The sequence below is a fragment of the Pipistrellus kuhlii genome, unplaced genomic scaffold (genome assembly GCF_014108245.1).
Source record: "Pipistrellus kuhlii isolate mPipKuh1 unplaced genomic scaffold, mPipKuh1.p scaffold_m20_p_7, whole genome shotgun sequence".
NCBI classification, from domain to species: domain Eukaryota; kingdom Metazoa; phylum Chordata; class Mammalia; order Chiroptera; family Vespertilionidae; genus Pipistrellus; species Pipistrellus kuhlii.
This window is the reverse complement of record NW_023425573.1, coordinates 24,857,649-24,873,245: the sequence shown is the minus strand read 5'-3', so window position 1 is coordinate 24,873,245 and position 15,597 is coordinate 24,857,649. Positions and strand designations below refer to the sequence as shown.

Below are 15,597 nucleotides of genomic sequence, written 5' to 3'. Positions count from 1 at the left end.
AACTGGCTGTTTAAAACACAAATAATTGTATTCTGAGGTTATGACCCATGCAGAACAAAAATATGTGACAATAGCAACTCAAATGTGGGTAATGGAGATATAGTGTTGTAAAATTCTTATTATATATATGAAGCAGAATAATATTTCTTGAAGACAGACTGCAATAAGTTAAAGTTATATACTGTAAGTCCTAAAGGAACCACTAAAAAAACAAAACAAAACAAAACAACAACAAACACAAAAAAAACAAAGAGTTATAGGTAATAACAAAGGAGACTCAAGTAGAGTACTAAAGATATGTGAAAAACATAAAGGCTATAAAAGCCAAAGTATTTGTGCAGGAGGCAGCCAATGGATGATTCTCTCTCATCATTGATGTTTCTAATCTCTCTCCTTCACCCTTTCTCTCTCTGAAATCAATAAAAACATTAAAAAAAATTTTTAAGTATCCCAGATTGTACCTTTTCTGGGCCAGTAGATCAAATCATTTATTAATAGTAAATGTTCTCTTAAATCTAGTTATATGTGCTTTTTCAACTTAATTTTACTAATTTTAATTCTTAAGATATTCTCTTTGACAGGGAAGCATATGACATTTAATAGGCTTCCTGAGTCTATTTTCTGTTGATTTCACACCAGTGACCTTAAGTAGTAGGTCTCAGTCCCCTCTGCTTCTCTGGTTTTGAGGCTCATAGCAATCCTTCATATGCCTCACTTTATACTCTTCTCTGAAATCATATGGTTTTAAATCTAATTTAGATCATATTCTAGGCTCTCTTCTGAGAGCAAAAGATGAATAAGAAAGGGGAGAGGTGAGTGATAGCCAGAGTATGGGGTTTCTTTTGGAGGTGATGAACTGTTCTAAAACTGACTGTGGTTATGGTTGCACATTATGTGTGAATAAACTAAAAACCACTGAATTATACACTATAAATGGGTGAATTATATATATGAGTTATGTCTCAACAAAACTGTTTAAAAAAACAGGGAAGGGATGCCAAAACTGGTTTGGCTCAGTGGATAGAGCATCAGCCTGTGGACTGAGAGATCTCAGGTTCGATTCTGGTCAACGGCATGTGCCTTGGTTGCGGGCACACCCTCACTGGGGGGTGTGCAGGAGGCAGCTGATGGGTGTTTCTCTCTCACTGATGTTTCTAGCTCTCTATCTCTCTCCCTCTCTCTCTGTAAAAAATCAATAAAATATATTATTAAAAAAACAAAACAAAACAGAGAGGGGAGAAGCAAGGAAATAGAAAGCTACTTATGCTAATTCTGAAATAAAAGCCCAATTGGATTCACTTTTAAATTCCTCTTCTTACCTTTCCTGTCACATACATTATGGGTCAGGAGGAAATACTAATGGAATTCCCTCATCTGCTAACTAGTTCACTCACCTCCCCATGTTAATCCTCCCTGCTTCTGGACTCCATCCATCTCCTGCCTTCTCAGAACTCATCCTGTCAGTTATCTCATCTCCTAGATTGTCAACTCCCCTTTCAACTTAAAATGTGATCAAGACTCCCATGAACAAAAATCAAACTCTCCTTTGACTTCATAATCCCCTTCTAGTCACTGCCCCCCATAACATCTACCGTTTTGCTATAGTCCACATATCTTTCCTATTCACTCTTCAATCCAAACCCATGTGACTTCTACACCTAGTTACCAATGACCTGCCTGCCATGAAATGCAAGTCTTCATTACATGTGAGCTCTTGGCAGCATTTGCAGTTGTTGATTATACCCTTCTTTTAAAACCACCCCTCCCTTGTCCTCAGTGACTCACCACCACCCTAATTTTTTCCTTCCTGTCTCCTTTTTGGATCAGCCTCCTTGACTAGACCATTTAAATATTGGAATTCCTCGGGGCAGGGTATAAGGCCCTCTTCTCATTCTATCATCTCTCCCTAAGTGATCTCACCCACACCCACAGCTTTAATTAACACCTCAATGCAGACGCCTCACAGATTCCTATCTCTAATCCAGTTCTTTTACTAGTACATCCAGCAGCCTACTCAAAATGTCTCCACTTGGATGTCTTAAGGCCCCTCTAAACTAACATATCTAAAACAACTCATGATCTTGCTCCAATGCCTGGTATTCTTCCCTTGCTCCCTATTTTAGGGTGTGATACCACTATTGATGTGAGTATACATGTTAAAAGTTAGGAATCATCCTCAACTATTCCTTCTTCCCCACCCTGTCCCAATATATTATTCATCACAAAGTTCCCCTATTCCATCTATTTATCTTCCCCATCCCCACTATCACTACCCAAGTTAGAGTCCCCATAACTACTACCTAGTTGGCCTACTTAGTAGCCTATTGACCATTTCCTTGAATCCCTTAGAAACCACTCTCCACACCACACTTACAACACTTACAATGATCTTTTTATAACGCAAATATGATTGTCATTCTCTCTGCTTATAATGCTTAAATTACTGACTGCTCTTAGGATAAAGAAAATTTCTTCTTAAAAAGGTCCATAAAAACACTCATGGTCTGATCCTACCTTTCTGACTTTATACCTGCACTACAATTACTCCCCGACTATTGTTTTGCTACTCCTCTGGTCACATTGGTCTCCTTTCAGAATCATTGCACATATGGTCCCCTATGCTTTGAATGTTCTTTACCCTGCCCCACCTCTTAGCCAACTCCTATTCTGCCTTCAATGCTCAGCTCAACGATCTCTTCCTCAGAGAAGTCTTTCTAGGTAAATTTTATCACACATTCTCCTACCACCATGTACTTTTTCATAGTGTTTCTTTAGTTGTATGTAATGCTGCTTTACCTTGTGATTCTCAATTAATGTCTGCTTCCTTTTGTTAGGAGCCCAGTGCCTGCAGGTGCTCCACATGCATGAAGAAGGGTTGAACATCAGCATACTTGATCACTGGCATATAAAATTCATATGTAAAGAAATGTGTGACACTGTAAGTCAATGAATTCCCCCTAGATGTAGTATCGATCGATACAAGGACCTAAAGGAAAGACACCTTGAAACCTCTCTCTGAGAAAGTTTGATAGATCCTCCCTTCCCTCAACTGATGGACGGAGCATGGCGTAAACTCCACCTGCAGCACGGACATTCCTGAACACCTAAGTTGAGGGAACTCCCTTCCCTCAACTGATGGACAGAGCATGACGTAAACTCCACCTGCAGCACGGACATTCCTGAACACCAATGTACAGTCCATATAAGGCACCTTATATGGACTGTACATTGAACCACCAATTAGCACCTGATTGTACATTGAACCACCAATCAGCACCTGCCAAATACCCCAAGCCTCCAATTCCTAAGTCCCTAATTATGTGCCTTATATGAAACCACCAATCAGCGTGTGCCAAGTACCCTAAGCCTCATCCCTTCCCTTTCCTTCCCTCAAAAGGGGCCTTCACCCCTGCACATATGCTCTTTCTCCCTTTGGAAAGTAGCCCGGCAGGGGTCTTCTCCTCTAATAAAGCCTGTATCCTGGTTCTCCAGCTCCTCTATCTCATCTTTCAAAGTTAAGGGAGTTTACCTGACAGAGTTAAGTGGCAAGCTAGGAACCTCCCTGTGTTCTCACAGGAAAACCAGTTTGACAGTATAGTCTGTCTATGGAGAAGGGTAAGAATAATACTTTCATCTTTCACTTGCTCTATTTCAGATTTATTTGAATGCTTTACAATTCACCTTTTGTTTTTTTAAAAAGCAAAAAGATAAAAAGAATGAGACAAATATAACAAAGTGCTATGTTGTACTAATCTTCTACTTCTGTTTCATCCCCTTAAGACACCCCCATAATTTTTAATATTTGTAACAAGTAACTAAGTTTATGTCAATGCTATAGAGGCCTGGTACACGAAATTCATGCATAGGTAGGGTCCCTAGGCCCTACTGGTCAGTACATGTAATAGCGAGCGATCGAACTCCCGGTCGGTCAAACTCCCAAGGAGACACTTTGCATATTAGGCATATATATATATATATATATATATATATATATATATATATATATATATATACACACACACACACACACACACACAGATATGTTAAGTAGGTCAACCTTAAAAAAGAATGCCACAAATGATGCAAAATAAAAAGCTAAAGACTGGAATGGGTCTTAACAGTACAAAGCCTGACTCAAATGATTCAGAAATAGATGATAGCATTGGGGACAAGAGACTTCCAAACCTGGTCATTTCCATAGTTAGTCACCATTTATAAAATAATCAACAGCATGATATAAAAGAAAAACGAAAATTCATCAACTTTATTAGCAGTCCTAATAAGAGATTAAAACTCACATTTCAATAATTTTTGTTCCCACTATATGAACAATTATAAGTTAAGCAAAAGCTTTAAAAAACTGTTCAAATATTACTAAGAGATAATCAGAAAAACTTAAGAAATCAATTATTGCATGAAAAAAGGCAACACAGCAAGTATTTATGGGCTGAAGATGCCACACACAGAACAAATAAACTTGACCTTGTTTAATTTTGACCTGGTTCCCTTTGCCAGCATTTACCCTAATCACCCTGTCCAGTCCCCCATCTCTGGCCTGTCTGCATCATGTCAGTATGGTCTCTGCCTCTCTGACCACATCCTCCTTATCTGTCACCTTCCTGTCTGTCCCCTCACACCTACTGAGTCAGCTATTCACACTTATAGTGCCTCCAAACACTGTATCCTTTTCAAGCTGCTGAGATCATCATGTCACCTAATCCACTGGGCTCCTAATACCGTGTTACCTGTCCTGCTAAGACCGCATGTTTCAGTGCTGCCATGTTCTCAGTTCCAGGTCTCCTGATCCCTTAATCAACATTGGATATCCTTTACCAAAAACTTTTCCTATTTAGGCTCCCAGGTTCTCAGCACTGTACAAAAAGTGACACACCTGAGCACTCTTGGTTCACTGAAATTCATGCTGTCCGAGTGCCTTCAATCCAGTCAGAAACATTCCTTCAAACTAGATTGATTTAAAACCAGTAACTCCTGGTAGCAACTATTTCAAAATTTCTCCATTTCCTTCAGGGAGATGTTAGTGTCTCTCTCTCTCTCTCTCTCTCTCTCTCTCTCTCTCTCTCTCTCTCTCTCTCTCTCTCTCTCTCACACACACACACACACACACACACACACACACACACACACACACACACTATTCCACATTACCTATGTTGTACTAATGAGTGCTTATGAAAAAGGAAAGAGGAAAAAGTTGAACATTTCATCCCCCCCCCCACCCTCCCCAATGATTTCAAATAAACAGAGCTTTGGCAAACAGATGCTGAAGTAAGAGAGAAAGAATCTGATGACTCTTAGGTTTAAGCCAGAGATATAGAGACAACACTTTAAAAACAATCAAGAAGAGAGAGACCAATGCTGGGGTAGAGAAAATAAATTCTGTGTTGAAATACTAAGTTAGAAGTGATGCTGCAGTATGGAATCATAGCATCTTAAGTGTTGAAAGAGATGCCAGAGGTAGTCTAAATCAGTAGTTTTTAAGAGCTTTGTGGGTCACTGATATCCTATTCCTACTCCTGCCTGCCATAATTTTTTTTCAAAGTAAAAATCTTATGTAGAATCCCAATAAACAAATTAGAATAAAGTAAAACTAAGAAAGTGAATGAAGGGAGAAAAAGTATCTGGAACCTATTTCTCTAGAGCACATGTGTCAAACACAAGGCCCGCGGGCCAAATCCGTCCCGCCAGGCCTTGCAATGTGGCCCGCACCGCGCTGTCATCACTGCACTCCGCTGCGTTTCCATCACAATGACAGTTTATGACTGTTCAGTAAACCATTCGGCCCGCGATTTAGGCTGGATTTTAGATTTTGGCCCCTTCTCTGATTGAGTTCGACACCCCTACTCTAGAGCATTCTTTGCATATATGTGGAACATTAAGTTTAAAAGCAAAACATATACTTACTTTCCCTGCCTGCCCCCATTTCTAACCAAAATAAGAATTCCTGCTATCTGTCTCATGAGAGTATCATGCTTCTCTAGATAAGTAGGTAGCAAACTTGTGGGTCATATGGTCTCTGTCACTACTCAACTCTGCAACTGCAACAGGAAAGCAACCATAGACCGCAGGTCAATGAATGGGAATGGCTGTGTTCCAATAAAACTTTCTTAACAAAACCGGGTAATAGGCTGACTTGGTCCACAGTTTATTGACTCATACTGTAGACAATACATGGTGAGTAGAGAAGATAGGCCAAAGGGTTCGTGAACCTGAAATTAATTGTAGACAACCATCAAATCCTCTCAATTGTCCCTCAGAAATATCTTCTCATATCTTGCTCCTCCTTCTTACCCTTAGTTTTCCTTGTCACTAGAGTTCTCTTAGCAAGTTCGTCTTCTGCCATTACATCCATCTTCCCAGACACACTTCTAATCTCATCTCATCTCTGACTGAATCATTGCTAATAGGAATGTAAAATGGCATAGCACTCTAGAAAAGAGTTTGGTGGTTTCTTACAAAACAAAACAAGTGTTTACCATGTGACCCAAGATAGTATTCTGGGCATTTATCACAGAGGAAGGAAAACTTAAGTTCACACAAAACTGGTATAAAAATGTTCATAGTAGCTTTATCTGTATTAGTCCAAAACTGGCAATAGTCCAGCTCTCCATCAGGTGAATGGCTAACCATAATGTGGTAAATCCAGAGAATGGAATACTATTCAGCAATCAAAAGGAATTACTGATACACTGCTTGCATGGGTCTCATGGAAATTTAGCTGAGTGAAAAAAAACCAGTCTTAAAAGGTTACCTACTACATGATTCTATTTAAAAAACATTCTTTAAGTAACAAAATTACAAATTTGGAGAACAGATTAGGGGTTGCTAGCAAGGGTTAGGGATGTGGGGGAGGAAACCAGTGTTGTTATAAAGGGATAGCAAGAGGGGGCCTTGTGGTGATGGAACAGTTTTGAATGTCAAATGCGATAGTGGTTACAAAGAAACCACATAGCTATCACTGATAAAGCTGGGTAGAGCTCCTTACCTACCCATACACTCATATACATCAATCTACAATATAATAATTAAAGCCTAAGCGACTATCGCAACCAAACAGATGACTGTACAGGCTGTGTGGGGTGACTAGGCCCACAGGGGGGACAGTTAGGGGTGACCAGGCTGGCAGTGGGGTGGGCAGTGAGGGGTGACCAAACAACTAAGCAGCAGGTTGCGTGAGACAACCAGGTGGGCAGGGGGATTAATGAGGGGTGATCAAACAACAGTACAGCAGGCTGCATGGGGCGACCAGGCCTGCAGGGAGGGCAGTTGGGGTGATCAGGCTGACAAGGAGGGGACAGTTGGGGGTGACCAGGTCAGCAAAGGGGGGGCAATTAGGGGCAATCAGGCAAGCAGTTAGGAGCCAGTGGTCCTAGATTGTGGAAGGGCCTAAACCGGCAGTTGGACATCCCTAAGGGGTCCTGGATTGGAGAGGATACAGGCTGGGCTGAGAGGGGACTCCCCCCACCCCCCATGCATGAATTTCATGCACTGGGCCTCTAGTGTGTGTGTGTGTGTGTGTGTGTGTGGGTGTGTGTATTAAAAAAAAGCTAAGTGACCATCCTACCATCCGGTAGGTATGATGCACACTGACCACCAGGGGGCAGATGCTCAATGCAGGAGATGCAGACTGAGGTGACTTGGCAGCAGCAATTCTCAGGTGACGCACCCCAGAACTAGAGAGGAGGGAGCCCACTTCTTCGTGGGACCATGCAATTTCACCTTCGGCCATGGGTTATGTTGTTGCTGGGGCACTGTTGGCCCCAAATCTGGTTTAGTGCACACTTCCACACTCTGTATGACAGCAACTTTGCAGTCCCTTCTTGCACTCTGGGATCCCTCAGGGATCTTGATAGGCCTGATTGAGGAACCCCACCTGCTGGAGGGACTCCTACTCACTCCGCAGATGCTCTTTCTGAGCCACAGCACTGACCCAGGTGTGGCCAGGGGGGGAGGGACCTTGGAAGGTTGGCTCCAGGGCATGTCTGACTCATCTCACCCAGTCTCACTCCACCAGCCACCTTTTAATTAATTTCCTTTTAATGTGCACAAATCCATGCAACGGGCCACTAGTATATTTATAAAACTGATGAAATGTAAATAAGGCCTGTGGGCTGTTCTCATGTCAATTTCCTGGTCTTTATATTGTATAGTTATGTGAGATGTTACCATTGAGGTAAACAGGGTAAAAGGTAGACAGTAGTTTCCTTTGTACTTTTGTGCAACTCCTCTGAATGAATAATTACTTAAAAATAAATTCTTAAAAGAAAGTAAAACAACAGAAGATTTCTTCAGCTCTCTCAGTATATCTTTAAGCTGTATGCAAGGCTCTTTTCAGTCTACCACAACTTACATTTTAGCCTCACTTTCCACCATTTATATCTTATCACCTCTATAAAGTCACCATGAACTTGTCCCTGTTCTTCTGAATATGCCAGATTTTAGGCTGTTTCACATTCTGTTCCTTCTCATTCTTTGCCTGCCAAACACCTTAAAATCCAGTTCAAATGTCTCTTTAAACTTAATGCTGTCTCTGAAGAGGTACGGACTGCTTCATCCTTTTGATTCCCACAAAATATACTTATTTCCTCTCCTAGATTATAAACTACTAGAACAGGGAAAAACTTTTGATCCTAGTACCCATCTATCTGCTCCAATATATGGGGGCACTAAAATTTCTGTGGATTCAATCAAGTTTGGAATCTTTTACAAAAAAGATTACTTGCATTGTCACTTTTTGCAAAAGACTCTCTTGCTAAATAATGTACATATGCAACTCAGCATAATAAAATTCTCATAATTGAGACGGGAATTACTGTGTATAAAGTTGTTTTTAGAAACCATTTTAAAATAACCTATTTAGGAAAAAATTCCACGTTTCTGTTCACCATTAGCTTATATAATCAAATTTATTATAATTTACATGTAAGTAGTTATTAATGAGAAATGCCTCAAAAAAACCCAAATTTTGGGGGGGATGGGGAAGGTTTAGATAATTTATTATTTATTTCTTCATACCTACTCTTTAGAAAAGAATCAATTTAAACAAGAGCTCTCTGAATATATATATACCAATCTATATGTAATGCCTAATATCAGTTCATCCTCAAAAAACTATTAGATGATCTCAGTGGAAAAAGGAAGTTCTTAAATCAAAGTAAATTAAGATAAAGAATGTGAGATGGAATCTAAAAGTAACCTGAGAAATATTGTTGGTGCCAAATATATAAAGAGAGCAATTCTCCCAACATATTAATTCCTGTATTAACTTTTTTTTTTTTTAAATTCCTGTATTAACTTTTAAAAAGAAGTCCTACACACACGTGCAGGCACACACGACACTCTGTGGGAAAAAAATCTGAGTATTCTTCTTAGCTGAAAGATCATGGACTAAAAAAAACCTATTAATAACCTTCTGGTGTTCAAGATTACTCTAAACAAGTTTAGTAACCATGAGTCACTGTTAAATGGCCACCCTATGAAAAGACTCCTCCCTTCCCCCTCTTAAGTATGCCAGCAAACTTACTTCTCTCCTGAAATGAGTGAATACAGCTATTCAACACTGTGAACACACACATTCACAGTGCTGAAGGGAACCAAGTGTGTGCTGAGCGAGGCAGCCATACCTTCTTTATATAGCATGCAGTGGGCAAAGAGTGTATAAATAGCCACTTCGTATACCAGACCTGTGTGGCTGTCAGCAATGAAAGAACAAATTCCACCCCACCCACTCAATTTCACCCTCATGCCCCAAATATCTAAAAATAAAAATTGTAAGAGAAACCTTTTTTCCCCCAAAGGTATAAGAAAAGTAGTTTTCAAATTATTTAAAAAAGGTATGGCAGCGTTCCTATCTATTTGTAATATACACAATTCTTTTAAAAATATATGGGGTTCAGTGCAGTCAGAGCTGGGGTTCAACGCAGCCTGGAGCTTTTATCTCGTTCCCTCTAGAGAACACCAGCCAGGTACTCAGCCGCCCCCTCCATTCCGGCTCTGTCCTCTCCGCACTCGAGCGCCTGTCTCCATAACTCAGGCTTTTACAGCTCCTCTGATTTTCCTTGTGGTTTTCTTTCCCTCTAGTTGTAGAATTTCCAGTTAGCCACCTTTCTTGTGGTTCTGGATGATGTCCGTTTTGTCTTTTAGTTGTATTTTTGAAATTGTTGTGCGAGGCTGCAGTTTAGGTGTTTACCTATGCCGCCATCTTGGTTTCTCCAACCACAGGCTTTTTATATAATAAATGCTTTGGTGTCATGTCTAAATATCCTTTGTCTAACCCAAGGCCATAAAGATTTTCTCCTGTTTTCTTTCAGAAGCTTTATAATTTTAGGTTTAACGTTTAGTTGTGTGATCCATTTTGAGTTAATTTTTATGTATGGCATGAGGTATGGGACTTTCTGGCATATGTGGCTATCAAATTGGTTCAGCACTAATTGTTAAAACAACTATTTTTTCTCCATTGAATTGCATTTGCACCTTTGTCAAAAACTTCCTATATGTGGGTTTATTTCTAGATTCTCTATTGTGTTACACTGATCTATACATCTGTCTTTAAGTCTATACCACACACTTATGATTACTGTATCTTTATATTTCTTGCAATTAGATGGTGTGAGCCCTACAATTTGGTTTCCCCCCCAAGTTATTTTATTATTCTAGTTCTTCTGCATTTCCATATAAATTTTAGAAGCAACTTGTCAATTTCTATAAAAAGTGTGCTGGGATTTCAATAAATCTATAAATCAATTTAGACAGAATTGACATTTTAACAATATTGAGTCATCAAATCCATAAACAAGGTATTATCTCTCACTTACTTAGGTCTTTCTTTCATCTCTGGTGATATTTTAGTTTTTAGTGTACAAGTCTTTCACTTCTTTTGTCAGATTATCCCTAAGTGTTTCATATTTTTTGATGCTATTCCAAATGTGTTTTTCTTATTTCATTTTTGGGTTTTTCATTGTTATTCTATAGAAATATAATTGCTCTTTATATATTGATGCTGAAACCTATAACCTTAGTAAAAGCACCCATTAGTTCTATGAGCTTTAATAGATTCCTTTAGCTTTTCTATGTAAATGATCATGTCATCCACAGATAAAGACTTTTTTAAATTCCTTCCATGTCTTTTATTTCTTGTTCTTGTTTGACTACACAGGCTAGAACCACCAAATACACAGGTGAGTATAAGTGGTGAAAGTGAACATTCCTATATTATCCTTGATCTTGAGATAAGCAATTCAGCCTTTACCATTATGTGCAATGCTACTTGTAGTGTTTCTGTGGATGCACTTTATATTAGGGTGAGAAAGTTCTCTTCTATTCCTAGTTTGCCAAGTTTTTATAAAAAATGAAGGCTGCGGTTTTTTATTTTCCCCCCGTCTACCGATGTATAAATTACATTGACTCATTTTTGAATGTTAAACTAGCCCTTCATTCCAGAAATAAATTCCACTTGGTCATGATGTATTATCCTACTGTTAGATTCAATTTGCTAACTTTTTGCATCTATGTTCAAGAGAGATACTAGTTTATAGTTTTCTTGTAATGTCTTTGGTTTTGCTATTAGTATAATCCTGGCCTCATGAAATAAGGTAAGAACATTAAAATCTTCTGGATAAGCTTGTACAGAAATTGTGATTTCTTACATGTTTGTTAGAAATCGCTAGTGAAGCCATCTGTCTAGCTTTTTCAGGATGGTATCCTGCAACAGATCACTGGAAACTCAGGGTAATCCAGTGATCAAATCCACTGGGTGTAATTAATCATACAAAAAAAAAAAAAAAAAAAAAAAAAAAAAAAAAAAAAGTCCTGTCCTTTGAGCATCCTGAAGTGTAGAGGGAGTTAATTAAGAACACAAAACTGAAAGCTACTAGGACCAACAGGATAGACTCTTGAGAAGAGTAATTTAACTCACTGCGATACTTAGCCAGCATCATAAAATTCAGAACATACCTGGCTATGATATCCTCTTACTAGCCATAAACTCAACATATAAATCATTACAATATTCCAATAACTGTTTTATTCTATTCAGTAGAAATTAAGAAATCAGAAGAATCCTAAAGTGACAATGTTTCATGTTAGTTCTGCTTTGTATTCTACTTGAATAAATACAAATAGTTATTGAGCTCTTTCTTTGGAAGGCTTATATTCTAACAGATATATTAAACAAACACCGTTAAGTACATTAAAAATAGTAAGTGCTAAGTAGGTAAACAGAGCAAGATCAGTGAGAGCAGTAATGTCAGAGGGCAGGGCTGCATTTTACACAGGGGATTGTTGGATCAAGCGTGACACTGAGCAAACATTTGAAAACAATAAGGGAGTAAGCTGGGAAAGAACATTCTAGGCAAAGGGACAAAAACCTGAAGACAAGAGTGTGACTAGAGTGTGTGAGAAAAGGAAGCCAATGTAGGGGGGAGTACTAAAAGAAGGAATCGTTGAGGCCATAGGCCAAGGGTCGGCATTTATTTTTCTGTAAAAGGGCAGACAGTAAATATTTTAAGCTTTACAGGCCACTTAAGTTTGCATTATTCTTCTTTGTTTTTTAACTCAACCCTCTAAAAATGTTGAAATCATTTCTAGCTCATGAGCCTTTACAAAGACAGGCCTAGGCAGGATTTGCCCTGTAGAACTTAGTTCGAGCCCTTGGAAGGACTTTGACTTTTACCCTAAAGAAAACATCATTTGATTCATGTTTTAAAAGACCAACCAATTAGAAGAGGTCAATGCAATAATCCAGAACAGAGATAATGACAGTTCAGACCAGGCTGGTAACTGGTTAGATTCTGGCTTTTTTATTTTTCCTCCCAGATAAAGTAGATGGATTTGCTCATAATTGGACTTGGGAAGTGTGAAGAGTCACAGATGAGTCAAGACTGTGGCCTGAACAACTAGAAGGTTGGAGTTTCATTAACCATTAGGAGAAGATGAAGAGTAGATATATAAAGTATGTGTTTTACTTTAAAACAAAGTAGAATTCCTATTTCTTAGATTCTGCCATAACTTTGAGCTATTGTTTTTATTCTTCCATAACTTCAGAATCATTTTTGTCAAATTACAAAAAAGATCCTGTGATTTGAATGATTAAAGATTAATGTGAGAAGAAATGGCATCTTAACTATATTCCATTTGATAACACAGACCAAGTATTCATTGTGCCTCTGAATAAGGTTTTACAATTTTTTTCATAAAGGTTCTTGCATACTTTCTGATGAAAGTTTTCTCAGACATCTTATACATTTTTGTTGCTATCATAAATGAAATGCTTAAAAAATAATTTCTAGATAGTTCTGATTGGTATTTAAGAAAGCTATGAATTTTCTATTTATTTAGCTGCTCTAATTTTTGCATTGATTCTCGTGTTTTGTATAGTAATTTTCCTCTCTCTTTGTAAAAACTGTTTTTTATTTCTAAACCATTTTTTTATGCTTCGGACATAAATTCCAGACAAAGCTAAATAACAAGCCATAGCAAACACTCTAGTTTTAATGGAACAACTTTAAACTTTTCAGTCTTTCGTATGATATCAAAGTGCTTTTCATGGTTTTTAATTTAGTGATTAGATTTTTTATTTTTCCACTAGAGGCCCAGTGCAGGAAATTCGTGCACAAGTGTGGTCTCTAGATCTGGCAGGTGATCAAAGCCTGAGTGTCTGGTGTGGAAGGGCAGGTCCCAGATGACCTCCGGGCCCTGGGCAGCACTGGGCTCCTGAGTCCCCATACTTCCCCCTCTGCCTGAGTCCCCATGCAATGAGATGCAGTGAGCATGGGTGAACACCGCAGGCTGGTGCGCTGAAGCTGGGCAGGCAGCACACTCTCTCCTGGCCAGCCTCGCAGACCAGCTCCTGCGCAAACCCATGGGGAGCCCTTACGGTCCCAGTGGCTGCAGTCTGGCTTACTGGGAAGAGGCCACATGGGTAAGGGACGGGCTCCTTGGGTGCTTGGCACCTGAGTGCACAAGCCCTTGCGTACTGGGGGAGGGTAGCAAGGAGAGTGGGAGTGAGCTTGGCGGACACCCCGAATTCTCACTGCATCTCTGTCCCTGTCATCCCCGCCCCCAAGTAGCCGGCAAGAGGTCACAGCCCTCTATCCAGGCATCGCAGGAGGTTGGTTGTTGCCCCCCCCCCCCCCCCCCCCCCCCCCCCCGTTCTCTATCGCAGCTTAGGGCTCGCCCCCAATCAGGGCATTCTGACTGCTGGTTGCCAACTAGAGGGCAATCAGTAAAGCGATTGGGCCCCTGCTCAGACCTGCCTTGGCCTGGTGCTGCCCGCTCACCTGCTCCACCATCCCACTGTTGTCTCACTCAGGATGGGCAATACCTCCACTGCCACTGGTTGCCAGCATGTTCTGCACCGCCCCCCTAGCAGTCAGCGCACGTCATAGCGAGTGGTTGAACTACCCGTCAAACTCCCAGTTGAGGGACAATTTGCATGTTAGGCTTTTATTATTTAGGATTGTTTTCAGGTCTCAGTTCCCTCTGATCACCATTTGATTTAGTTGCTACTTCCTTTTGAATCTTGATAAGAAAGTGAATCAGAAATTTCAGGGTTTTTCTCCCTATTCTTAATCTATTTCAGAATAAGTAGATTTTGCATGGGTAGCTCTTCAGAGTTGCCACATTCTTTTGAAATAAATTTTATTTAAAAAAAATTCAACTATTTTTCTTTGCCTTATTATAATAGCAGAAATGTCTATTTGTGATTAGGTATAGAGCAGGAGTTCCTGACATTTTGGGCCATATAATTCTTGGGGGTGAAAGAGGGGGTCTCATATTTAGCAGCATCTCTGGCCTGTACTAACCAGATGCCACTAGCAGCTTCCCACTGGGTTATAACTGAAATGTTTCTAAACATTGTCAAATGTCCTCTTGGCAGGCAAAATTGCTCGTGGTTGAAAACCACTGATTTTAATTAAGTACATGATATGAACTACATCAGTGACTAAGCTTTATCATTATAGGATTCATCTCTGATGTCACTTCCTCTGTAAGAATTCCTCCATATAACCCATCTAAGTTAGGACACTCTCCCTACCCAACGCTACCATACATACACACATGCTCTTTTCATTAAATATCACAGCAGATTTCAAAGTGTGGACCCCTTTCAAGGAGTTTGTGGGGTCAAAACTGTTTTCAATCAAACTAACACACAATTTGCCCTTTTCCACTATATTGTCATTTGCACTGATGATGTGGACCCTTAGCCAGACTCAAAGCAGTGACACCAAACTATACTATCTTTCATTGTAGCTTTTATCACAATGCATTAAACTGCAAAAGAAAGAAACATATAGGGAGGGGGGTTCTGAAAGATGAATAGGGCTGAGGTGGAAATGGATCAGGGGTGGGATGGGGAAAAATCAGACAAAGGCATGAAAAACAGTATAGCTGATTATGTGCTTTAGTTACTTTCAATGGACAGAGGCAAGTTAACCTGTTAACCGAGCGGGACCTATAAATATGTCAAACGTAAACAATTTCGGGAACGGGTAGGACATATGAATACGTCCTTGAAATAAATGTTGCGCCCTGAAAGGGACGGTATATATTTTTTGTAATCTTTAAAACTGTTTGTAA

At 39.6% G+C, this 15,597-nt stretch overlaps 1 protein-coding gene across 7 annotated transcripts in view; it reads right to left on the bottom strand.

The window, feature by feature from the left end:
- CAB39 (calcium binding protein 39) overlaps window positions 1-15,597 on the bottom strand; it is a 71,429-nt gene that overhangs the window by 23,169 nt on the left and 32,663 nt on the right. The gene's annotated exons all lie outside the window — the stretch shown is intronic.